The sequence below is a fragment of the Sabethes cyaneus genome, chromosome 1 (assembly GCF_943734655.1).
Source record: "Sabethes cyaneus chromosome 1, idSabCyanKW18_F2, whole genome shotgun sequence".
Lineage (NCBI taxonomy): Eukaryota > Metazoa > Arthropoda > Insecta > Diptera > Culicidae > Sabethes > Sabethes cyaneus.
The window spans coordinates 165,037,800-165,062,305 of NC_071353.1; the positions used below are offsets into that span (position 1 = coordinate 165,037,800).

Below are 24,506 nucleotides of genomic sequence, written 5' to 3' on the forward strand. Positions count from 1 at the left end.
TAAAATAAGCAACTTTGCTGAATAAAGTAACTGTCTATCTCTTACCGGTTGCGAAATATAATGATGTGTTAAAAAAGAGCACCTAAAAATCAATTACACTCAATAACTTTGCACACGATTATTTTATTGCTTTCAAATGTTCTAGAAAGTTATTCAGTATGTTGAAATATATATTTTCTGTGAAGACTGTTTGACGCTAGGACGCATATTTATTAAGTTATAAAATGTATGAAAAAAATCTGCACTATTCCCAGGTATTCCCAGCCATGGTATTCCTAGGTATTCTCTGAAATACACATTTGGGCAGATAGTTTTAATAATTCCCTACAAATTGGTATGCAAACTAATTGCAGATACTTGCAGATGGCTAAGATATTCGGATTTTTCATCAGACAGTTTTTAACCTAAAATCAGTTATATCCTATTAATTAATGCATATAAAGCAAAACAGTCTTCACCAAAAATATTCGCAAATATTTTTTGTTTCGAAATTTTAATTTCTGGCCCACAGTGCAGCAGTGAGAAGAACAACTTTCGCTGAGAATATATTTTGATACACACTCGCTCTCACAAGTGCTTGTTGTTGGGGATGCAGGTATACAACAAAATGTCTTTTTCGCAAGTTGGCTTGTTAAAGACAATACTTTATCAGCAACTTGAACAAAAGGAACAAACAGCAAAAACCTGAAGAAAAAGACTAGCTTGCTTTGACCTAAAGTCTGGCGTACAAAAGTTACCAACGTTACCTTGCTAACTACCAAACACTGCCGCTGCCGACACAGTGTGACATGATTGGGATTGCTTTTGTTACGTACAATACGTATTGCATACAGCAGTGTTTCTTGAAGTAGGGACAATATCTTTGTCTCTTGTGAGTTCGTGATTTTTGATTCCCTGGTCAGAATAAGCTCATTTATTTATATCGTCGACGTCGACGGAACCCGAAATTTTTATCGACGCGGCAGGAAAATGGCAGGAGTTATGCAATTCTCTCTCCGGAAAAGTAGGACAGGGTTGGTTTGGACTGGACCGTATAACGCAAAGCAAAATCTGAAGGCAAAGAAACGTCCAAGGAAGCTCTACTCTAATGGTTTGGCCGCTGTAACCGCAGAGGGGCGCTCTCTAATCGTTTTCGTTGGGTCAGACTCAAAGTAAATATGCCAAATTGTCAGGAGGAAAGTGTCCTGGAGGCTGTTTTGAAGTCGTGGGAAGACAAATATTTCGGTCACACACCATCAATGTTTTCACAATGACACTGTCTCACGAAGCGCAAGTGAACCAAGAATAGCCAAAAAAACAATGCTCCAGACTCCATTTCGATGACATAATACGCCGTATAAATAAAACATTTTGATTTACTTCCTTCGTAAGGTTAACACGGGAAAAGCAAAGCAAACTGGTTTATTCAAGGTTTGAGCCGAAAAAAACACCAGCTTTGAGACTCCGAAGAAAGCCATTGTCCGAGAGTGGGCCAGAATACTGGCAAGTCACATTCGGGCAGCTTACGGTTCATTTTTTGACCATTTCAAGGCCATCTTCTTCAGCAGCACAGAGCCGGGGTGGCCAATTTCCTAGTCGTCTCAGAAGTCGCAAATCGCTTTCGACCTGGTCGAGCCATCGTGCACGTTGGGCCCCCCTGTTCCTGGTGCCGGTGGGGTTGTTGAAGAGGACTATTTTCGTCGCACTGTCGTCCGGCATCCTTACGACGTGTCCGGCCCACCGTAGCCTGCTTACTTTCGCTAGATGTACGATGTCTTCCCAAGCAGTGCCTGTAGCTCGTGATTCATACGCCTCCGCCACTCTCCGCTTTCAGTTTGTACTTCGCCAAATATCGTCCGCAGCACTCGTCCCTACGATTGTGCGGTTGCTTTTCGTTAGCGTGGTGACTGCCAGTCATTTGACTGTTTTGTAGTCATTCGCTGCTCCAAACGGTAAAGGCAACTTGATCGAAACGAAAATGTTAAAAAACTTTAGAACGCGTTCGTTCTACTGCGTGCAATTGGCGTTTGACTGAGCAAACTGGCAGTTGTGTTATGCATAGCGTTCGTATTTCATCACTAAACGGATGGTATGAACTTGAATGCGCGTTGGTGTGACTGCGGTCAGATCAACTCTACACTGTTGGAATGATTGCCCCTGTAACTCAAATGGAGTCGGCCAACAACACTTTGCACTAATGATCGAACACTTTTTATGCGGGTCACTTTGATTCGGTGCATAATTACCTACAGCTGCGAGCATCGCAGTTTAGTGTTTCGTATTGTGATTTTTTCTGTGGTAGGGGAAGACGGGGTAAGACGGCCCCCGTAAGCAATTCAATTGCTAGCATAAAATGCGTTCGAAGTTCGCTTTTTCTTGTATCACACATGAATAAGAATTTATTTACCTACCATTAAAAATTATACAATTATTTGTTTTGTGTATTTTTCCACGATTTTTCGTCAAAAAAATCGTTTTTCGTTTTTGAACCGTCTAAATATCACGCGTCAATTTTCAGGCGGGGTAAAAAGGCCCATGACGGAGTTAGACGAATCGTGGCAGTTTTTATGCGTTTTTTACAGTTGCAAAACTAACTTCAATAGTATTTACTCAACAGAAACAATTTTTTTAAAGATTTTTCATAATGGTTCATGTAAGAACCATAAGTGTTGTGTCTAGTAATCGCGTTATTTTTCATAAAATAGCATAAAATTAGCTTGTAACTAACATAAAAACAATTGGCAAAAGCTGGATCGATTAAACCTTTCATTGGACCTGAACCATTCTGTGGGGCATCAACATGTACCCTCAGAATGGAATTGAGTAACTGGGAAAAATCAATGATAAATGACATATGGAAAAATAATTTAACAGCTCGCCAATCAAAGCGATTTATATCACCTAACAAAACGGTAACTCAGAGACTTCTTAGTCTACCTAAAAAAGATTTACGTACTTTCTGTGGCCTGGTAACGGGCCACTGCCCAAGTAACTATCACTTAAAACAGCTAGGCAAACTGGAAGATGACTCTTGTCGTTTTTGTAACCTAGATAGCGAAGATGCGGAGCATCTGCTTTGTAACTGCGTAGCACTTTATCATAGAAGGAGCAAATTCTTTAGGGAGGGTTTAATACAACCCTCAGTTGTGTGGACAAGTTCTCCCAATAAGGTAATTAACTTTATTCTTTGTATTATACCTTATTGGAACAATGCCATTAGTCATCAGGTGGAAATCAACCCTATTAATAGTGATACGTCACCTTGACGTGGCTTACAGTAAATAGGGGCCCGCCACAATAGATCAAATTACTGGTCGCAGTGGAGAATGTACCCAACAGGGAAAAAAAACATAAAATTACGTTATATCGCTCAGCCAACTCCAATGCCAGTTCTTTGAACATGCTGAGTCCATAGAACCGCTCCTTCAGTTCTAGCAAATTCTGAACAAGTTCAAGATCCGAGCCTCATTGTTGGCGTACCTTTACGTACTTCAATCTGCCGACGAAGAGTGGGAATTCCGAATGTGGTAAATGCTGTCCTGATGGACATACCTTTATCAATGGCTAATTTGGCCTGATTCATCTGATCCGCCGTCTACTGCATCCGCGATGTTTTTCTAATATACTTTCGAGGCATCTACGCAAACAAAAACGAATATCACACAGGAAAACCTTCAAACATTATTAGCGCTACAACGCATGGCCCTTTTACCCCGTGAAAAATGGCCCGTCTTACCCCTTACAATCTTCACCATTTTGTATTTTTCACTTAAGCCGTACTATTTTACATACCTATTTCGACACACACAAAACAGGAATCGTTTTACAAACGTCAGCGATACGGAGAAACGTCGAAATACTACGTTTTTTTTGCAAAAATCCCTTAAATTTGTTGCTGCGAAAATTTGATCACACAAAGTCACGACGAGTGAATAGTTTGTTTTGATTCTAATTTTGACGTTTCGTATGACCGATCACCACAGAGTGTTTCAAAAGTATTCAAATACGTTACCAAAAAAGGTACGGTAGCGTAATTGCAAAAAATTTAAGGATTTCTATTCGAAATCGATACGGTCCGGCTTACCCCGCCGGGCCTTCTTACTCCGTCTTACCCTACGGATAAATTGTTACAGTCATGTGGGCGTTACTCTTCCCTTCCTGTCAGCAACCTCCGGTCATCAAATCCCCCTTTCGTCCCACCGTCGCTTATGGGAGAACCGTGCAAACATTTCGGAGCCTCATTCTGTTATGAACCCCCCCCTTTTTGTCAACTCCTTCAGTTCTGATTCCCTTATGTCAAGGAGCATGTATGCCAAGTTTGTTGAAGAACCGTCCAGGCATTTAGGAGTTATGGCCTCCACCCCTGTTACGATCCTCCCTCTTATCAACCCCCCAGTGCTGATTCCTGCATATCAAGGAATATGTGTGCCAAGTTGGGTGGCGATCAGTCAAGGCGTTCTGGAGTTATGGTGAAACATACAAACTCACGCTCACTTTTATATATATAAACTAGTTGACCCGACAAACTTCGTATTGCCACAAATTAAACTGTGTTGTACATAAATCGTGAATCTCGGATGACCTTTCTCACAATCTTGAGTTTTGCCAGTTTCTGGGGAGTTCATGGGTGTTTTAATATACAAATTTTCCTCACAGTAAAGTAGAAAACAACTCCCCCCCATTGCTTAGCCTGATAAAATAAAGCGGATCGCATTTAAATATTCGCCAACATTACACCATTATTAATACCATTTTGCGGAACACCCATTCTCGGTTGACCATAACGCGGAATATAGAGTTTCGCAGAATACCATTTCGCGAAAAACCTTACGCGGGATGTACCATTACCCGGAAAATCTTTTCGTAGAAAGTACCATTTCGCAGGGGTGGCCCAACGGAAGGAAAGTAATAGAGGTCAGTAGATCTAGGAAAATAAGTAAAAATAGATAGAGGTGATCTCTACGGGGAGCTGTCTCCCCGCAGTGGCCGGCGAATCCGACGACAGGTCGCCGGCAACACTCGCAGCCTATGGCCGTCTCGCGCTGAATTATCTAATGTTACTATTGACAGTTTTTGGTGGTCTTGTTATTGATTAATGTTTTATGAAAAAGTCTAAAATTTCTCGAGTTCGGTTAGTTTTTGAGTTACGCAAAAATTTTTGTTTTATTTGTATGATAGTCCTTATCCCCCTACCACAGGGGTGAGGGGTCTCAAACCATCATTAAAAAAATCCTGTCTCCAAAACCCCCTACATGCCAAATTTGGTTCCATTTTCTTGATTGCTTTTCGAGTTATGAGGAAATTCGTATTTTATTTGTATGGGAGCCCCCCTCCTAAAAAGAGAGAGGGGTCCTAATTCATCATAGAAAAAATTCATGCCTCCAAAACCACCCACATGCCACATATGGTTCCATTTGATTAATTAGTTTTCGAGTTATGAGGAAATTTGTGTTTCATTTGTATGGGAGCTCCCCTCTTAGTGGGAGGAGGGGTCTCTAACCATCATAATAACCTTCCCTGGCCCCAAAAACCCCTATATGCAAATTTGCACGCCGATCGGTTCAGTAGTTTTCGATTCTATAAGGAACATTCGGGCAGACAGACCGAAATCCATTTTTATAGGTATAGATTTGTATGGGAACCCCCCCTCTTAGTGGGGAGAGGGATCTCTAACCATCATAAGAACCTTCCCTGGCCCCAAAAACCCCTACATACAAATTTTCACTCCGATCGATTCAATAGTTTTCGATTCTATAAGGAACATAAAGTAGACAGAAATCCATTTTTTTAGGCATAGACTAGCTGACCCGACAAACTTCGTATTGCCACAAATTAACCTGTGTTGTACATAAATCATGAATCTCGGATGATCTTTGTCACAATCTCGAGTTTTGCAAGCCCCCCAGTGGAAGGCGCTTCCGACGGCGGGTAACCGGCAACACTCGCGACCGTCTCGTCCTAAATAGATAGTTTTTGTGGTCTTGTATTGACTAATGTTTTATGGAACAGTCTCGAATTTCTCGAGTTCGATTACTTTTTGAGTTTCGCAAAAATTTCTGTTTTATTTGTATGAGAGTCCATATCTCCCTACCACAGGGGTGAGAGGTCTCTAACTATCGTAAAATAAATTCAAGACTCCAAAATCTCCCACATGCCAAATTTGGTTCCATTTGCTTGATTAGTTCTCAAGTTATAAGGAAATTTGAATTTCGTTTGTATAGGAGCCCCCCCTCTTAAAGTGGGGAGGGGTTCTAATTCACCATAGAAAATATTCATGCTCTAGAAAACTTTCACATGCCAAATTTGGTTCCATTTGCTTGATTAGTTCTCGAGTTACGAGGAAATTTGCATTTCATTTGTATAGGAGCCCCCCTTCCTAAAGTGGGAAGGGGTCCCAATTCATCATAGAAAAAAATTTTGTCTCCAAAAACACCCACGTGCCAAATTTTGTTCCATTTGCTTGATTAGTTCTCGAGTTATGAGGAAATTTGTATTTCGTTTGTATAGGAGCCCCCCCTCTTAAAGTGGGAAGGGGTCCTTATTCACCATAGAAAATATTCTTGCCCTCGAAAACTTTCACATGCCAAATTTGGTTCCATTTGCTTGATTAGTTCTCGAGTTATGAGGAAATTTGTATGGAAGCCCCCCCTTTTAAAGAGGAGAGGAGTTGTAATTCCCCTTATAAAGAGGGGAGGGGTCTCAATTTACCATAGAATAAATTCTTGTCACCGAAAACACCCACATGCCAAATTTTGTTCTATTTGCTTGATTAGTTGTCGAGTTATGCAGAAATTTGTGTTTCATTTGTATGGGAGCCCCCCCTCTTAGTGGGGGGAGGGGTTTCTAACCATCACTAAAACCTTTCCTGGCCCCAAAAACCCTCTACATGCATATTTTCATGCCGATTGGTTCAGTAGTTTTCGATTCTATAAGGAACATACGGACAGACAGACAGACAGAAATCCTTCTTTATAGGTATAGATTTGTATGGGAGCCACTCCCCTCCTCTTAGTGGAGGGAAGGAACTTTTGCCATCGAGAGTACCTTCCGTAGCCCCAAAACCTCTACTTGCAAATTTTCACGCCGATCGGTTCAGTAGTTTTCGATTCAAAAAGGAACATAGGGACAGACAGACAGACAGAAATCCTTTTTAATAGGTATAGATTTGAAGTCGTAAGCGCTATTTATTGTTTAATTCAGATTCAACGTACACCATGAACAGTTGCCATTAAAAAAGTAAAACGGAAACGTCCCATGGATGCTCCTTCGGTTTGTTCGTAGAAGTAATAATATAAAAAATGATAATCAGTTATACATAAATCATAAGTTAGTTGGTAAATAAGCTGAAGTCTTCAAGAAGGTGAAGGATAATGCCAATATATCAAAACAAGAAGCAAAGCAAAGCAAAGCCAAGGTGCTACATTCCGTTATCGAAGCTTGATCTTCTGTTTTTATATGCCAGCTTTCGCAGCCAGCTGTTAGAGTACTGGACAATTTCATGGCCAGTTGCTACGATCCTATTAACTGTAATAGCCTCTCCCAACCGAGATTCGAACATAGCTCGCGGCTAACTGGGAGAATGAATATATATCATAGATATATTCAATATATCAAACAAAACAATCATAATTTGAATCTGACTTTCTGTCGAGTGCGAAAGAGCCGTCAGAAAAAACCAACATACCACTCGACTAAGCTATATTGAACACATTTGCCATTCAAAGCCTTTCAGTTGTTCGATTGTCAGAACGGTGTCAGCGAAAGCCTATACAACGAAAAATATCGTGTGAACCAGTAAAATCACCTGACCTATCGACTTGACCTGGACACAACTGGAAGCCAGCAAAGCTGCGACTGTGAGTGCATGCGGTGCAACCACCACCCACTGAATTACTTATTCAGTCAGCAGCACGTTGTTTGCGCTTAGCTTGATTACCCTAATCGCGCCGCCAGGCATCGTACTCAATTCAATAGCCACTGTGTGCCACCGTCAACCAACTTTATAGCTATGCTCAGTGGAGTCATCTCCGCCGCCGCCGATGCTGCTACTGCTCTGCTACCATAATCGTTTTAATTTACTCCCCCTACGGTGTTCATTTATTTACTACCTGCTTGCTTGCAGCTGCAGCTGCAGATGCACCACCTGAATGTGAATGTGATGGGGTGGGTGGGTGTTCAGTTTCTGCACCAATTGAAGACCAACGTCAACGTTGCAAACGTTGCGTTGATGATTGAAGGGCGGACAACACAAACGGCGCGCGGTGGCAATCGGTAATTGCATTCGTCAGCAGGATGCCGTCGTCCATTCGATTTCCACCCACCGACCGCTGCTGGGTGGTTGTGATTCTTCAATCATTATAATTTTCATGTTTTCTAAGGTCACTTGATCGCATTATTCAATTATCTGATTTCATTCCTTCGCAAGCAGCTGCTGCGCAGCTTGCCCGATCAATCTACCAGGCGTCTCCATTGTTGCAACAAATGGTGGAGGTGCGGATTTGAGATTATTCCATGGACTTTAGTCGCTTCGATTAAATTTTACCTTTCACGCAGTCTAGTCTAGTCTAGTCTAGTCCAGACTGAGTAGTGGGGTTACCCTCTACGAAACAGATTATTTATTCTACGACTGACAAGCAACACCTTGTACTGGCACGAATCGCCGAGAACGTGACACTATGTCAGTTTTCGACTTTGTCAAGCATATATTTTATTACACCATCGTATTAGCGGCACAGAGAAGAAATAAAAACGAAAACAAAACTGCAGCAGTTCCGAGCCCGAGGCCGCTGCACTGCCCCATTTTCCCATCGGATAATGTCGATTTAACTTTGTTAGTTCTTAGTTCCCCCGGACAAGGCGAAGGATAAAACCAATTTACCGACCTTTTTACGGCAAGTTTCCTGATGCGTGCTACTGCTGCTGCTGTTGCTCGTGCTGGAACGGGACACTTTCCTAAGCCCTGCTGTGCTACGACATTTTTCCATTCAGTCAGTCAGTCAGTCAGCCAACCGTCCCCGTCCATCGGAGCCCCTTACTCTGTCCGTTCTTTCCTTGGCGCAATGAATGTTTTATGTAATCTTGTTATCGAAACACTAAACACTGTATGCCACTCAATTCGACAAACGGTACGTCGTCGTTACTCACGCGAAGCTAGGCTAGATTTTGCCGCTGCTTCTGTCTGTCTGTGTTTTTCGACACGGGGTGGTAGTATCTTTCCGCTGTTCTGTTTCTGGCAAACTACAACCCAAACATGCTGAGCACTGCGTTTTTGCACTCGAAACTCCGCCAACACTAGGAAGGAGCACCTCACAGTGGAGCACACCTAATTGGCAAATGTAACGCCGACCGTAAACGAGGGGTAATTTTCTTTTCGCTTCGCGTTTTCTTCTCCTACCACCTTCCACCTCATTCAAATCTAATTAAAAGCCTATTCACTACTCCTGTGCACAAGGCCTGCCTGGGAAACTGGGTGGCTGTCTGTCTGTCTACTATCATGCACAGTGACACGAAGCGCAGCGAACTAAAACTTCAAAGCTCGCTTGAGCTCTACGCTTGATTAATCACTGTATTACTACTTCCACTTCAATCAAACACAATAGCTCACAGCAGCTGCTCACTTCGAGAAAATGCCAATTTCCTTTCTGCTTATCTGTATCAGTGTTTTTTTCTTCATCTCATGCTGCTACTGCTGGGATAGGACTTTTTCTGCCAAGTTTTCTTATCCTCTAGTTGCACAACTGCAACTGAACGTAAGTTATTCCTCGATTAGATTATCACTGTTTGCACCACCCACTGAAAACCAGAAACTTAAAAACGCACAATAATTTTCTTTTCCCTAATTAGTGGTTCTGCAGCATCCTTCAAATGCCTCTGCTGACAGTGGGGGCGTTGCGTTACAGGATCCGCGCGATTGCTCCGTTGCTCTACCGGTTGTTTGCTTGCTGTCCGTTCCGATTCCCGACTGTGACTGACTCGTAGGAAGGAAAACTCGTTGGCTCTCTAGTCTAATCTGTTGTTCCCGTCCCGTCACGATGAGAAGTACAACGGTTCTCGTGAGAATGAGTACCCCTATAGTAGTAGGAGGGTGTGGGTGACTGACTGACTGACTGACGACAATAACAACAAACTCCCGTGGCCGTGCGTGAGTTTTCTGTGAATGATGCCGCCCTTTTACGGTACGGGATGATACGGCGGAGCTCACTTGAAGATGCACGACGTACGTCGTCGAACAGAGACGAATAACGCCAGACCAGAGCGTGGCGCGGTTGATACCGTTATCTGAAACAAGAATGATAAATGTTATGTACGACCGTTTATAGCGGAGAAAATGGAGAGCTAATCACGGCGGCGGCGGCGGGGGGATAGTGGATGGTACTGGATTGATGCCAAATATTCGTGAAAGGAAAAAACAACGATTTATCCTTTCGATATTATTAGTTGAAAATACAGTTGGAACGAAGTAAAGAAGTGGAAGAACAACCTTTAAAAAATTCTAATAAAGTTCAACATCTTAGCAAATTTGATAAACGGCAAACATGTTTATGATTGGTCATAAAATTCAATTTCTAGCAAACAGTATGTTATCTGCAAAGACAGTGAACAAGTTAATGATACTTGAAAAATTTTATCTTGCATTCCACAAAACGAGGAAACATTCACATGGTGTTACTATATTTGGCACGTTTTGCCTTCTATTCAGCTTTCTACGAGCAAAGCTTTGCGACTAGTAAGTACCCTACCTACTGTAGCGAAAATATTGAAATGCTTCTGGCAACGCTGCTTGGCTCTACTAGATGCTTGGGCTCTTGACTTTGGTTGTAAAAGCTAGTCTTCTCGTTTTGAAGCAAGTTTTTATTCAACGGGGCATTTTTGTTGTCAACATGTTGGGTAGTAGACTCCATGTGAACTGGTCTAATTACCGTTTGTGGTGGAGCATTGTCGTGGAGAAAAATAATCGCCGATGCCATTTTCTGATATTCTGGTCTCGTTGTCCACGCCCAAGAAGGGTTCAAATAGATTGATGGTTTTTCGTAGCGCTCGCTATTAACTGTTTCGTCGGACAGTTTTAACGCCATCTTATATATAAAAATGGATTTCTGTCTGTCTGTCGGGATGTTCCTTATAGAATCAAAAACTACTGAACCAATCGGCGTGAAAATTTGCATGTAGATGTTTTTGGGGCCAGGAAAGGTTTTAATGATTGTTAGAGACTCCTCCCCCCCTAAGAGGGGGGGCTTCCATACAAATAAAACACAAATTTCTGCATAACTCAAGAACTAATCAAGCAAATAGAACAAAATTTGGCATGTGGGTGTTTTTGGTGACAAGAGTTTACTCTATGGTGAATTGAGACCCCTCCCCCCTTTAGAAGGGGAATTATGACTCCTCTCCCCTTTAAGAGGAGGGGCTTCCATACAAATGAAATACAAATTTCCTCATAACTCGAGAACTAATCAAGCAAATGGAACCAAATTTGGCATGTGAAGGTTTTCGAGGGCAAGAATATTTTGTTTGGTGAACTCGGACCCCTCCCCACTTTTAGAGGGGCGGGGCTTCTACACAAATGAAATACAAATTTCCTCATAATTCGAGAACTAATCAAGCAAATGGAACCATATTTGGCATGTGGGTGTTTTTGAAGGCAACAGTTTTTCCTTTGATGAATTAGGACCCCTTACCTTTTTAGGAGGGGGGGCTCTCATACAAACGAAATACAAATTTCCTCATAACTCTAGAACTAATCAAGCAAATGGAACCAAATTTAGCATGTGGGTGTTTTTGTAGGCAAGAATATTTTCTATGGTGAATTAGGACCCCTCCCCACTTTAGGAGGGGGGCCCTATACGAATGAAATACAAATTTCCTCATAACTCGAGAATTAATCAATCAAATGGAACCAAATTTGACGTGTAAGTGGTTTTGGAGGCAATATTTTTTTCTAAGGTGAATTAAGATCCCTCTCCTCTTTAGAAAGCGAGTTATGACCCATCTACCCTTTGAGAGAGTGGGCTTCCATACAAATGAAATGCAAATTTCCACTTATCTCGAGAACTAATCAAGCAAATGGAACCAAATTTGGCATGTGGGAGTTTTAGATGGCTGAAATTTTTTCTATGGTGAATTACGACTCCTCTCCCTTTTAAGAGGGGGGCTCCCATACAAATGATATACAAATTTCCTTATAACTTGAGAACTAATCAAGCAAATGGAACCAAATTTGACACGTGGGCGATTTTGAAGTCTTGAATTTATTTTATGATAGAGATCTCTCACCCCTGTGGTAGGGGGATATGGACTCTCATACAAATAAAACAGAAATTTTTGCGAAACTCAAAAACTAATCGAACTCGAGAAATTCGAGACTCTTCCATAAAACATTAGTCAATAACAAGACCACAAAAACTGTCTATAGTATCACTAGATCATTCAGGACGAGACGGCCGCGACTGTTGCCGGCGACCCGCCCGTCCACTGGGGGGAGCAGAAATCCCCGCAGAAATCACTACTGTGTAGGTTTATTTGTTTTCCTAGGTCTACCTGGGTTTCCTGGAACGAGCGACAGCGAGTAAGGAGAGGATCGCGAAATGGTACATTCCACAAAAAAGTTTTCCGTGAAATGGTACATTCCGCTTAAGGTTTTTCGCAAAATGGTATTCGGCGAAATATTGTACAATCATGGCGAATATTACTATCCGCTTTCTGGTAATGCAATGAGGGGACAGGAGAGATGTTTTCTACTTTACTGTGAGGAAAAATTGCAAATTTGTATATTAAACTACCCATTCCCGGTAACTAATAAGCATTAACATAAGCAGCTAATCAACATATCTGGCATTTTATACTGCACGTTGTTGTATATTAGCTTTTTGACTGCATAGGTGTTGTAAATTGGCATTCAAAATTGTATTCAAATTCTTCGTGTCGGTAACTAGCTGTAAATTAGCATTGTCAGCACTATAAGAAGGTTATCAGTAAAGTAGCTGTATATTTTGCCAAAATAGCAATTAAGAAGAGCATTTAAGGCGACTTAAATGCTTATTGGCCTACATTTGAATAGCATTAGTGATGCTTTTTGGTTACCTGGGATGCTTTCATAGTTACGTAACTGCCAAAATGAATGATCCAAGGTTGAACTCCTCAGAAACTTTGTACAGATTTATGTACAACACAGGTTAGTTTGTGGCAATACGAAATTTGTCGGGTCAGCTAGTATAATAATAAAATTCGGACACCGAAAAAATGCTCTAGGAAAATAACGTGTTTTTCCTTCGAACATTTTGCTTGCCTACCTTTCTCGAGGCGTTGAGCCACTTGGATTGAAATTCTGTCTGGATGGAATCGTTGATACTTCTCCACCGAGCTTCTAAAGGTTTCCTTTCACAACTGACCAGTATGTATCTAAAACGGATACGAATTTATGGACAGTTAGGTGGATTGGATTTGGAGTGCTTAGGCACATAAATAACATTATTTGGTTTATACCAAACAATTCATTAGCGTAATGGCAACTGGCTAAATCAGGTCAGAATAACGGTTGCACTGCGTCTTGCTTGAGGAAAGCCTGTAGACGCTTTTTTAAAACAATGTTGTTAATAAGTTACTGCAATTACTGTACCTGTTGTTACGAATGGTTGTAATTTTAACTGCTTCTACTTTTGTGTCTTATACTTCCGTTACAGATGTTCAGGGGCATCTTTCCGCCCAGCTGCAGGGTAAAATTCCTTTCCCGCGAGATACTTAAAATTTTTAAAGTAATATGTTTCGTCATTTATCACAATACACGAATAAGTTATGGAACGTTTTTTTTTTCTCTTTTACTTGTCTCAGACTCTGTCGCGGTCCAACGTAAACTATTTGGAATAAAGATGGAGGAGCATTTGGTGGGAAGAATCGTAGACTGGATGAAACTGCGAAACTTCGATATGAGTCCAAAAAAAAGCGTAGTTTAAGTGCTGAGTGGGACTCTAATCCACACGCTCTCTACGAAAAAAATGTAAAATAAAACAGAAAAAAACACACCCGGTGTGGTAAAAACACTAGCGTGCTGAACGACGGTCGGCACCAGACAGCCAAGCTCTTACCACAATGCAGTCGATAATAGTCTATCTTCTCAGTGGTAGAAGCAGAAAGAGCAATCATACAAAAAATAATTATCGTCGGCAGGTGGTTAGACTGGAATGATCAAAACAAGATGTGAGACTATCTAATATTTAGGGCGTCGTGTACTGGTAGTTTAACTATCAAAACACTTGGGCGCAAACCGAGAGAGTGTGGTTTAGAGTCCCACTTAGCAATTAAACTACGCAATATATTTTTGGCCCCATATCGAAGCTTCGCAGTATCATGCAGTCTACCATTCTTCCCACCAAACGCTCCTCCACATTTATTAAAATCAAATATGGGAAGTTGTTCGCTTCCTGCAGCTTGTTTTTATTAGCTTCTGTTGTTTTGCATTAATCCATCCTGAACTTTCAATTTTTATGCATAACCTGTTGACATTTGTACTTTTGCTGCAACTGCTCTTGTTGATATCAGTGAATTTCATTCGAAAGCTACAAGTGAAGGGGGGATGGTGCCCCCCCGAACTAAAAACGGTCGTAAACCAACTCCATACATTTTTCTCTATACAGGTGATTTTATTCTCAGTATAAATGAGAGAGGGATTTCCCCACCTACTTAGTGTCCCTAAGAAAGTTCTCCATGCGAGGGTCGCTTCTATCTCTTCCAGCAACAGTTACGTTGCACTCCGAATGTGAGTGCCCATCTCGTTCCTTTTTGCAAAATTTCATTTCACATATTCCCACATGCGGTAATAAATAGATTGATGCTAATATAGAGTGAATGGAGCATATCGTTCACACTCTTTTTTTTTTGTATGCCAGAAGGGCACTGGGTTAAAAGGTCACTGCGACAGTCTTAGTGATCGTCTTTTATGGCAGGCCCCGATTGCTGTACACAGTTCACGGACCGCTCATACCCATTGATGGAGTTGAGCGGGATAGTTGTAATCCTGTGCCCCAATTCGGTACTACATGGTTTATAAAGCCAATGACCGTTTTGGGATTTGAGCTCTATACCTGATATGGAGTAAGAAGGAAACTTCCGAAGAAGTTGTGCCTTGATAATGCAAGAGCTCCGTAATTGCAGAGCAGATGCGCTGAACTTTCAGCAGGTGTCTTCGGCAGGTGTCGGATAATACCATGCCGATACTCTTTAAATGATAAAGAGCGGGGCTGTGTCCTGTTAGGAGTCCCGTGATTGTGCGTAGTTCACTACGAGTTAAATGGAGTAGTTTTTTTAGCTACTGCAGGGTTTTGGTAGATAAACTATTTAGCTTGTCTACAGCCCTGTGTTTGATTCCAACGGGAAACTATTTCTAGCTTTTCCCATGCCATCAGTTCGCCTTTCACGACGGATGTGGAGGTGCCCAGAAACGGTTCAGGACCAATAAACTGCTGAGCTGATCCTTGTCTAAGTTGGCAGCTAATTCATTGCCCTCGATTCCGCAGTGAATGGGCACCCAAAGTAATGAAACTTTGTTTTGGCGGGAGAGAAGTGTAAAAATAGTCCAAAAAAGACTAAAAGAGATCTCAAAAAGAACATAAGAAGTCTTAAAGAAGCCTAAAAGAGTTCTAAACTCAATATAAAAGAAGTTTTAAAGGCAGTCTAAAAGAAATTTTAAAGAACCTTAAAAGCCAGAAAAAGTTCGATCCAACGCGGTTGATTTAATTAAGCCTTGAACGGGATTTAATCTTCCGGATCCAGGCGAGATTTCAAAATTTGGTGCAGTAGCGGGTAGGATCGCTACACAACTATTTTCTTTCTTAAATGGCTTTGTCCCTATTTCCCACCACTTTCGATTGAAGAATCGCGATTTTCCAAATACTTGTGCAGAATAGTTTTCTGCGTGCTAACTTAGACGGCGTCATCTTATGAGTGGACAGTGTTCACGCTCTACGCATTCCATTAAGCGGTGATGTCAATGGAGCTGAATCTAATCGGGTTCTTGATCGATACATTTTTTCCATCTCTGCTCTCGTCTAGTCATCTCTCTCTCTCTCTCTACCTCTCGCGTAAATTAAACATGAGCGAATAGCCAAAACACTTAATAACTCGAATCATTACACCAACGGCACTCATAGATGATGGAAATGCCAGCAAATCTGTCATCAAAGAGTGTAATGTTGCTGGATCGATAATGACGATTACTTTGGCCATTCTCTCATTTTCAGTATTTCTATTCTCTTGTCTTCGATCTCTCTCTATCTCTCTCTCTTCGACGCTGCGTACGGTACCAACCGGATTCGAGGCGAACCCCATTTTTGCGGGGTTATTGTCCGGCATTCTCACAACATGTCCCGCCATTGCACTGTGGTCCAGAAAGCCAAATTAAGTGGAAAAAATTGTTTACTCAGTAGTCGTTGATTTTAGACTATTTACGTCTTAGCAACAAAATCTTGATTTAGGATGCCGCTTTTTTTGGCATAAGCTATTTTAGGGTGACCCTTAAATTAACCAAGATCCAAAAATTATCTTCAAAACGAAACAAGATAGAGCGATATTTACTTCAACAATTTTATAGCTTGAAGTATTTTGAGTAATATTCCAGAAGACGAAATCCTTCTATCTCGAACCGTTTCCATATTAGAGCGATTTTCCTGAGTCAAGTTAGGGTGACCCTGCCATTTTGCGATTTTTCTCCATAACTTTTTTATTTTGCCTTTCTCGCAAAACACTTCTTCAGATGACTTTTGAGGCTCAATAAGACGCAACTTTTGGTGAAAAAAGAAATTGGCTATCTACTTTACTTCTACACTTATATTAATTTTTATGATAAAAATAGGCCGTTTTCAAATGTTAGTATCTCAGAAAGGTGCAAGCAGAATTAAAATCGGTTAATTGCGTTTGAAAGACCGTAATTTTTTGTGTATAATATCAAAAAATTGGAGAGTGGATTTTTGTCTATCTCAAATAAATCAACTTTGAATATGTGTGGTTTTAACATATTTAGGTGTATAAAAGTAAACGAGTTGCGCCATAACTCCGCAAGGCCTTGACTGTTCTTCAGCAAACTTGGCGTACATGTTTCTTGATACAAGTGAATCAGCGCAGGAGGTTAACAAAAAGGGGGTGGTCGCTAAAAAAGGGGGGGGGGGTCCAAATAAGTAAAAGTGGCTGCGATCATCTTGCATTAAGGGGCGAACCAGCCACAGGCTGAAAACCTCTCAAATATAGAATAATAATAATAATAATATCTTGCATTTGGTCTGTTAGAAGTTGTACAAGTGGCTGGGAGATAAGATGAAGAGCGTGTGAAAAGATGGGAGGGTTTCAACTACGGAAGTAGAACAATATAAGGAAGGCTTTGTGTCTCTTTCATTATCTTCGGAGAGACGTACAAGTTGCTGTAGACAAAAGGGCCGCTGACCGAGGAGAGCTAATCAAGGAGAGGAGTAGATATGTCTAATTGAGGTCTTTGTTTTTTGTATTATGAGAATTTGCAAACTGAAACGTAGTGTTGTGAAGCCCGCATTCGTGTGGTCCAATTTTGTCTCACGATTTTCTTCTAACGAACACATATGCATGAGCATTTCTTTCGGATTTCTTTTCTGATATTCTCATACACTGCGACAAGTTTTTGCCATAGTGTATTTAGTTATCACCTCCCAGTTGGCCTCGAGGTATGATGCTGGTCTAATAAGCCAGTCGTCATATGTTCGAATCCCGGCTGGGAGAGGCTGTTAGAGTCAATAGGATCGTAGCAACTGGCCCTGCAATTGTCCTGCACTCAGAACAGAAGGTCAAGTTTCGATAACGGAATGTAGCACCTAGGCTTTGCAATGCTTTGCTATTTAGTTATCAGCCACGTTCGTTGCTTACGCTCGTCATTGTAATCCAGCAGTTGATACCTATCATCGCTCGCATTGGCCCGCACACTTACCCGCGTGTGTAAGCGAGGGTGTAAAATGAAGAAGAAAACTAAAATCCGTATCCATACATCCAAGTGCGCCGCTCGTGCTAACGACCTATGGACAGCTCGTGAGCTTTGGATTCGCGGGCGGGATGTGTAGAAAGTTGATATGAGGCTGTACACTCGCGAGTGTGTAGGTAGCAGAATGTATGCACACAGTGCCAGCAGTTGTTTGGCGTAGGCTTGCGTCAGTGGAGTAAGCTTTGGATGCTATGCTTTTCACACTCGCTCGCCTGAGATTTTCAATCTTATCGAAAACAGATGTACAAGTGGCTGAAAGACAAAAAAATGGTGGCCTCTGATGAAAGGGGAGGTGCGAATCACGGAAATCCCCGTCGCGGGTAGAAAACTATTTAAACTTCTCATTCGGTAGTTCCACTCCATGATACTATGAAACACATATGATTGCATTACTTTGTCTACTATTCCCTCTGTTTATTGGATAGTCTACCGTTTTTAATGTCTAACCTCATTATGAAGTTTAAGTCAACAAACATGAGGTTAAGTTTATACATTCTCCTTTAGATTTGAACCACTCACACAACTTATAACAGTTTAAATGCAAGATAATTACAGCCACTTTTACTTATTTGTACCTCCCCCTCCCCTTTTTAGCGACCACCCCGCTTTTGTCAACCCCCTGTGCTGATTTACTTATGTCAAGAAACATGTACGCTAAGTTTAATCAAGAACAGTCAAGGCCTTGCGGAGTTAAGGCGCAACTCGTTTACTTTTATACACTTAAATATGTTAAAACCACACATATTCAAAGTTGATTTATTTGAGATAGACAAAAATCCACTCTCCAATTTTTTGATATTATGCACAAAAAATCACGATCTTTCAAACGCAATCAACCGATTTCAATTATGCTTGCACCTTTCTGAGATACTAACATTTGAAAACGGCATATTTTTATCATAAAAATTAATATAAGTGTAGAAGTAAAGTACATAGCCAATTTCTTTTTTCACCAATAGTTGCGTCTTATTGAGCCTCAAAAGTCATCTGAAGAAGTGTTTTGCGAAAATTGCAAAATAAAAAAGTTATGGAGAAAAATCGCAAAATAGCAGGGTCACCCTAACTTGACTCAGGAAAATCGCTCTAATATGGAAACGGTTCGAGATAGAAGGATTTCGTCTTCTGGAATATTACTCAAAATACTTCAAGCTATAAAATTGTTGAAGTAAATATCGCTCTATCTTGTTTCGTTTTGAAGATAATTTTTGGATCTTGGTTAATTTAAGGGTCACCCTAAAATAGCTTATGCCAAAAAAAGCGGCATCCTAAATCAAGATTTTGTTGCTAAGACGTAAATAGTCTAAAATCAACGACTACTGAGTAAACAATTTTTTCCACCTAATTTGGCTTTCTGGACCATAGTGCATTGTACCCTTCTAGCTTCAGTTCAGCTTTCTGTATACTGGGTTCGTCGAAGACAGTCTTGTTCTTGTTTCGTCTTCACTCATTCTAGTCTTTTCTTTGATTCTCGACTTTTCTCTCATTCTAATTTTCTATCTCTCAGTGTTGCCTTCATTCTCATTCTCGTCTTTTTTCACATTCTCGTCTTCTCTCTTATTTTTGTCTTTTCTCGCATTCTCGGGTTTTTGTTCATTCTTATTTACTCTCCCGTTCTCGCTTAGCGTCTTCTTTCTCATTCTTGTGTTCTCTTGCATTACCCAGCTAGCATTTTCATATATATAAAAAAGGTAAAAATCAGCATTACGTACAGATATACATGCAAAATAAATCGTATTTCATGCGCAGAATTGGCATATCCGTACTATTCTGGAGGCGATATACGTGATTACGAATGATTTTGAGCGGTACGACTATATAAGTATTTATATACGATAATATCCGATTAAGCGCGAGTCGCTCCGTACTACTCTACGATTTTGGGCTGAAAATCGTATGTATGTCAGTCGTTATCATTATACAGGGATACCTCGATATAAAACAATTTATAGTTTCAAAAAGTTGTCTTATATTGAAATTGTCCAATATCGAAACATGATTTTTTCACAAAAATTTGGCATTATCAGTCACCAATTTTGCTCTGTGTTGTGTGTTTACGTTTTTTGAACTATTTAGTATTGTTTGAGCTATGAGTTGATTACAATTTTTGGATTATTTTAAAATAATGAACATCTTTATGGCGCCGCTTTTGGAATGGAAAATTTGCTCTGGTGTCGTTACCAACTATGTCAAAGGAATTTATCTTATATCGAGGTAAAAATTGTCTTATATCGAGGGTGTTTTATAACGAGGTTGTCTTATATCGAGGTATCTCTGTATACGACAAAAAACCATCTTAATCCCACTTTATCCAGCTTTAGTTACGATTTCGAGTTTGTTATTAGATATTTATGATAGTTTTCGTACATTGATATACGAGTTGGTGCTAGCTGGGTATCGTCTCCTCAATAATTCTCGTCTACTTTCTCATTCTCGTCTTCTCTTTCATTCTCGACTTTTCTCACATTCTCGACTTTTCTCTCATTCTAGTCTTGTTCTCCACTTTCGTCTTCTTCCTCATCCTCGTCTTCTCGCTCATTCTCGTCTTTTTTAATTATTCTATATTAGAGAGCTTTTCAGCCTGTGGCTGGTTCGCCTCTTTCATTCTCGTATTCTTTCTCATCTTCTCTCTCATTTTCGTCTTCTTCCTCATTTTTGTCTTCTCTCTCATTAATCTTCTTTTTCATTCTCGTCCCTCTCAGTTTAGATTTTTCTCTCATTCTCGTATTGTTTTCATTTTCGTCTTCTCTCTCGTTTTCGACTTCTTAATCATCCTTGCCTTGTTTCTCATTTTTGTCTTCTCTGTCATTCACATCCTCTTGCTTATTTTCGTATTCTCTCTTATTCTTGACTTCTATCTCATTATTGTCTTCTCTCTCGTTCTCGTCTTCTTTCTCATTGTTGTCTTCTTTCGCATTCTCTGTGCCATTCTCATCTCCTCTCTCATTCTCGTCGTCTCATTCATTCTCTTTTTCACTCATTCTTGTCATTAAAAGAAATACAATATACTAAGGCCGCTTTTTACGCAGTTTTTCTTAGTTTTATATTTGTTTTTTTATGTGACTATTTTTATGTGAATTTCGGAATTTACGTGAATTTTGGAACTTACGCATTTTTATGCGATTTACGGAATTTACGCTGTCTATAATTCTATATCTACGCGTAGTTTTAGAATTCACGAGGTTTACACGTTGTATTGTTTTACGCGAGTTTTGGAATTTACACGATTTTTACGTAAAAACGACTTCCGACTACTGTGACTTTCCCAAAAATTTTAATCGGTCATGTCTCCGTGATTTAATTTAAGCTTTCTAATGATTTATGTTTCAAGTCTGAATCTTTCCTCAGTTCGCTTCGACCTATTGTTGATTCCTCTTCGTCTGTTTTTAGACATTTTTAACGTAGGACTACGTATTCAATTTCTATACTGGGATGCACTTTACCAGAACGGAAAAGAAAACATGTAATGAAAAGTTGTAACGTTTTTCACAGTTATAACTCAGTCATTCCTCAATAGATTCTCGATACCAATAGTGACATTGGTAACAACCGGTTGGAAATTTTTCCTTTGTTGACTCCTACTTTCGATTTTTTTACCCCTTTAGCACTTTTTTAAATAAATTTAACAGATCTTTCTATTTTTCTCAATAAGGAGGTCAAAAATATGATCACTAATTATTCCTTTTTAATTATTTTTATTTTTATTGTTTTATTTTGATCTCTTTTGCACTGCACAGTAGTTCAAAAGGGTGCAAAGTGGAACTTTTTTCCTAGTATCTTTTGTTTTCATTTTATCATTTATGGTCTTCAGCACTTCAGCAAAGGCAAACAACTTTGCTAGAGAAATGACATTTCTATCTCTATCGAGTGCATTATTTAAGCTTTATTTTTTCCTAACTTCACGAGCCAACAGCGATAACTTTGTAAGGAAAGGTCCTAGAGAATTGCAATCTTCTACAAAAACGTGTACTTTGAGTCCTTCAATAATCGCCTAGAACCATATATTCCTGTAAAATGCAACCAACATAAGCTAAGTATGAAAAACTAATTTTCAAAGAATTTCCTAGGAAAATGCTCTATAGCTCTGCACTCGATAGAGATAGAAATGTCATATCTTTAGCAAAGTTGTTTGCTTTTATATTTTCCATAACTTTGCCAAAGAAACCATGTGTCTATCAACTAACTCAAAAAAAAATGGATGTGTATCGAGCCTTTAGCGAACGCAAAATACATAAATCGTATGCTTGCCATACTCTCTTTTGGGTGGTTGGGGACAAGCGGAACCCATACAAGTTTATAGTACTCGACTTAAGCTTTAAGATGAAGTGCTGATTTCATAAATCAACTTGCCCCATTTTAGCCATAGGCTCGTGAAGCTACGGAAAATTAAAGCTTGAATATATGATAAATTAGAAAGTAAAAGTCCCAGAGATTTGCGGTCTTCTGCAAAAACGTGTATTTTAAGAGCTTCGATAATTGTCTAGAACATTGTATTCTTGTGAAATGCGATTGAGAAAAGCCAGGCATGAAAACCCAATTGTTTAATAAGTTTTAAAGAATATGCGCTATAGTTCAGCGCTCGATAAAGATAGAAATTTTATTTCTTTAACAAAGTTGCTTGTTTTTACAATATTTACAACTTTGCCGAAGAAACTATGTCTATATTTCCTAACACAAAAAAGTTATTTTTTGATTTTCATTATAGTAAGCGATGACTAACTTTTGACAGTTTTAGATTAAGGAGGATATTCATACACACAAAAGTTCTGGAGACCATAAATAATAAAATGAAAACAAAAGATACTAGGAAAAAAGTTCCACTTTTCGCCCTTTTGGAGTACTGTGCACTGTTCTCTACTTTTTAATAACTCATTCGTGACTTCACCTTATTCTTATTCGACTTACTTTAGCTCCGAATTGACTTTCCACAAATTTACATACGCAAATTACTACCATGAAACATGGCTACCACTACTAGTGTGACCGCTCAACTAGTGCTAATCTCGCACATTATCATGCATACCCGCATAAACAGCCTCTACTGCTACTGGATGACTAAGACCCTAGTTCCAAGTATAAAGTAGAGAAAATCACTAAGCCGAGGCTTTTTTCGAATGCAAATTAAAGCCAGGAAAGCACTCATGCTATCATGTGATTTGCAATTCAGTGAGAAACTGTTATAATACAACGCTGATTAACCGCGACTGATTATTGTATTGTGCGGAGAAGTGACAGAAAAGGGCATGTGAAAGAACTCTCTTCAAATATCTCACCAGCGGCACTTAAACCCTTATATTAACAAGTTTTTTTTCTAAATTTTTTGCAGAAATTTCGACAATTTTTGTAACCGGAGAATTTCCTTTTCTCCTGGCGTCAAAAATATATATTTCTGCTTCATTTAACATCAACACATTTTTGTCAGTCGTCACCAGGAATATTTTTAGGACGCTTATCATGCGAATCTCTTCTCATTTTCCGGACGCCTTTTTTGGTCTTGAACTAAAACGGCCTCCAAGAAAAGGAAATCACAATCGTACACACGCGCTTTCGGCGCGGCACATAAAAACGGTCACGGAAATACAATCCCCCATTCGGCGGCTCACCCATTAGCAGGGCGGGCTAGCTGACTTGGCTGTCTAAATGGTGCCCAAATGGTACATTCATCCAAATAAAATAACCAGCTACATATAGCAGCAAATGCTTTGCGAACGTGTGACGAGAAAAGAAACCTCTAAACGAAAGTCTATTTCCCGATTGACGTCATCAACTCCAAACCCCCGAGCGCCTCCCATGCCACAGCAGCAGCAGGATGGAACTGGTAGGGGTGCTGCCTTGTGTCCTTGGATATAGCGCGCACACACCCCCGAATCGAGAAAAGGGAACAAGCAGCAGCAGCAGCATCCGGAAAGGGAACAGAAATTTGCTTGCTTTTCGTTTGGGTTCCATCGTTTCATCGTTCGGACAACAACGGAGGCCTGGCCTGGCCAGGCCAGCGCAAACCAGCAGCAGTGGTCACGACGGGCGACGAGGTTAAAGGGCAACTCGTAGATAAACCACAAAGAGGATGGTACTATTTTTCTCACTGTTTACTTCAGAAGTTGAAGTGTTTAACCTTTGGAGGTGCTTTGCGGGGTCCTTATTGCTTTGTCTAAAGTTGGAACAGTGAACTCTAAGGATGCTTGCTTTTGGCAAACGAACAAAGGAACGATATTAGACGGAATTCGCTTTTTATCAAGCGAACAAAAGAGGCTTTAAAACCTACCTTTTCAAGCAGCGACGGTTGTCTCGTGAGCGTGACGCAAGCTTGAAAGTCAGCTTACTATTTAAGAGTAAATCAATCACAAAACTTTTTCACGGTCGTTAGTTTCCACTTAAGCATTTCCCACAACTGGCAGATTCCGATTTGCGTCCTTGCCGACCCACCGCACTGTCTATCGGAAAACAATTCCTACTTGGTTGCTTGCCACCTCACCCGACCTGGCCGTACACGACGTACGTACGTGCCGTCACGGTCCACTGCACTGAAAATGACAGCTTT

The 24,506-nt window shown here is 40.3% G+C and overlaps 1 protein-coding gene across 2 annotated transcripts in view; it reads right to left on the reverse strand.

Annotated features, from left to right (window-relative positions):
- LOC128745091 (protein retinal degeneration B) overlaps nucleotides 1-24,506 on the reverse strand; it is a 93,566-nt gene that overhangs the window by 35,264 nt on the left and 33,796 nt on the right. The window contains exon 1 of one of the 2 annotated variants that reach the window (XM_053842087.1): nucleotides 8,862-9,739. The exons of the other annotated variant lie outside the window; for it this stretch is intronic. The gene's annotated coding sequence lies outside the window, so the exon portion shown is untranslated. Of the gene's footprint in view, nucleotides 1-8,861; nucleotides 9,740-24,506 lie in introns of those variants that run through there. 2 annotated transcript variants of the gene reach the window in all.